This window comes from Syngnathoides biaculeatus, chromosome 3 (genome assembly GCF_019802595.1).
Source record: "Syngnathoides biaculeatus isolate LvHL_M chromosome 3, ASM1980259v1, whole genome shotgun sequence".
Lineage (NCBI taxonomy): Eukaryota > Metazoa > Chordata > Actinopteri > Syngnathiformes > Syngnathidae > Syngnathoides > Syngnathoides biaculeatus.
This window is the reverse complement of record NC_084642.1, coordinates 27,041,196-27,044,490: the sequence shown is the minus strand read 5'-3', so window position 1 is coordinate 27,044,490 and position 3,295 is coordinate 27,041,196.

Sequence of the window (3,295 nt, the reverse complement as noted above, 5' to 3'; positions counted from 1 at the left end):
TTATTTCTTTATTTCTCTAGAAGCCTTTTCATGAGCGATCTCTATCAAAGAAAAATCTGTGCTCAACAGTCTGCTTGGCACCACTTTATTCAAAAATAAGGGAAAAATGGAAACTCTATCAATTGAAGATGCAGGAAATCTTTATATTTTTTTTTCACTTTGAGGATCAAGTGATTACTTCTGGTCCTTAAAAACAATTAATGGACCATCACTCACTTTTTACCATCATCCCGCGTATGAACTATTGTTACTCAAAGCTTAAGGATCTATTACCTGACATTGGAAAAAACAGCAGCGGAAACAAATCACCACTGACTCAAGTGTAGACACTAAAATTTAAAAGAATTAGTTCAGAGCAGACTTGCACCAAAGGTTTAAAAAATAGATTAAAACCTCACGATGGCTTTCTTTGTTGTATATTTTGGGTTGCGCAGTGCGGAAATTAAATAGTCTGCATCCTGTTGTATGGGAGTGTTGTGAACTTCCTCCAGTTGTTGGCCTATCTAATGACTATCCAGAATGGAGAGAATTGAAGCTGATGTCACGAGCTTGTCAATGTAAAGTAAAGTCCTAGCAAACATTCATTGAAATGCACACTTTTAATACAATTACAGTAGTAGATGGTTTTTGTATTGTGCTTCATCCCAATTTCATCTTCTTAATAATTTAAATATTATATACCATTTATTATATATATATAATTTGTTTAACAGATGGTTGTCTTTCTTTTCATGTCCATATTTGGCTGATGTTTAATCAAACATTTTTACAGCACTTTATTTACGTATTTGTTCTCTTGCACTCAGTAGTTGAACCCACTGCCTTGATCAGTTATTGTGTGTTATTTTATTCTTTTTCTTTTTTTGACTTTGGTTACTTTCTTTTAACTGTTTGTATGGTTACCTTGATGCATTGAAATCTGGTTATAAATAAAATGAACTATTATATCGAATAGATGTAATTCCTTTCAAGCTATTTTTTTTTCAGGAATACTGTACTGATTAAACCTTCAGCATTGAATTTGAACAATCCCTTATGTTCACATTGTTAATCATAGTATGTAAATAGTTTAGCTTGAGCGAGTATGATGTTGTGATTTTGCGCTAGGTTCAAACAGATGACTTTGGTAACCTTGCAGTGACATTTTGCAGTTACAAGGGAAAAAGTATTTTTTACTTAGTGTGTGGATGGAAAGAAAAAATTTACTAATTAAAACTGCATGTCCATCGAGGTCATGCTAACATATTTCATGCTAACTGGTTTAATTACTATAGTAATTATTTTCAAATAACAAACATGGAACTGCAAACTATGTCTGCTGTATTGTGCTTATGTGAAGATAGCTTTGACAATGTTTTGGACTAATTACTAAGTACTGTACTGTATAAAACCCAGAGGAGCAACCAATTCAGTGTATGGGAGCAGACGATGCAGACCTGCATGAAACTCTTTGATGAGGCAAGAAAAAGCCATAACAGGCGATACACCCAATCCCCAACCACATGTCCCTTGAGAGGGAGTGCTCCATCGTGTGAAAAATGCAGAAATCTTGAGGGAGACCCTGACCCGGCAGTCTCCTCAGTCCTCACACAAGAAGACTATTTGTTCTGACGGTGAACTGTACCATATCACTCCTTGGGCCTTTTGGAAGTGCCCAAAGTAAGAATTAAGAAACCTCCCACAGTGGTGAGTCTTAACTCATTTATGTCACACAAACACAGACATGCTACTAAAACTATTGATGTTTTGGGCATTCCCAATGTGCTAAAACGACAGTAGCATCATCTCAATGTAAACCATTACTATGTTCAAACTGCTGCATCTACTATCTTGAGCCACTTGGTCATTGATTTCCAATTAGAACACTATAAATCATGAAATGCCGCTTAGTGCTTTCTTAACATTATGACTTGTTTGCTTTGTTCTAGACAATATTTTATGTGGTGCTTTTCATTTCAAAAAAAGAAAAACGTTTTATTTCCTTTACATTCATTTAGTCTATAGTATCTACTATCAACACTGCAGGTTCTATTTTTGTTTCTATTTGTGCTGTTCTCATGTAGCAGTCCAGGCTTTTAATCCGCTAGTGATGGTTGATTCTTTCAAACTCCTCTACGCTTCTAAGATCCACTGGCAGACCTCAGAAAAGGATATGTTTCGCATGTGGCAAGGTTTTGTGAATGGTTTTAAATCAATTGAATCAAAAATATATATTTGACCTTTGTGGCTAGCCTTGCTCGTTTTTTTCTTCTTCTATGCACGCTCGAGGTAGCTTTTTCTTCTTCTAAGCTCAATGGACCTTTCTGACCTGTCAATCACTTGTACAGTAATATCCAATCAGATACTCTGGCTCAACCCCCCCCTTGTCGTCATGTCCCACAAGCAATGCTGGCTATTGGTCGCGTGCGCTTGGAAAAGTTAATGTTATGAACAAAATGGTCCTCAGATGCGCTTGGGGAACGTGCAATTCTGATTAAACATATCCGGCGAGGTTACAAGGGGCCCGGGTGATTCATTTTCCAAAGCCTAAAACACAGTTGACCAAGTGTCTACGGTGGATTAAGGGTTGCGGAAAAGCACAGGTACAACTAAATGTGAACAATATCAACAAACACAAGGCTGTATGTTCAAAGGTAAGTGAGGGAGAAGTATCTTCTCTGAGTTTGATTTCATTATCATCAGTGCTTTATACATTGCAGGAGAACAACTTTCACTTTGTTAGTGTATCACTGACCTGCTGAATGAAGTGTGTAACGTTTTATGCCGAAGAGTCGGGTTACTGATGCATGAATGCACCATGTAGTGCAAGAGAAATGTCTATTTGCCTATTTGTATCACATCAGACTTTTAAGACAGAGCACTGGGTTCAATTACAAGCCAAGTCAAATGAATACGCCCGCTCACTTATAAAGACTCCAATGATATTACTCGTGATCTTTCCAAGTAGAAAGTACTCACCCTAAATTACATGTATGATTATATGTAGTATGATTCCACAATTTTATCCTGTTGGATTTCAATATGAAGTTTGTGAGGCGTGAGGCCGGTCGGAAAGGTCCATTGAGGTAGATTCTTCTTTTTCTTCTGAAAAGGTTGGAAACATGGGTGTGACTAAATGGAACGGTCTTTAAATGGTTTAGGTCCTACCTGGATTAAACGAGCTACTTTGTAACTAGTGGAAGTGCTCAATCTCAACAAATTGAGCACAAATTGACCTCAAGGGTCAGTTCATGGACCCATTCTGTTCAGCCTGTATATGCTACCCTTGGGTCAAATTCTTCACAACTTTAATTTT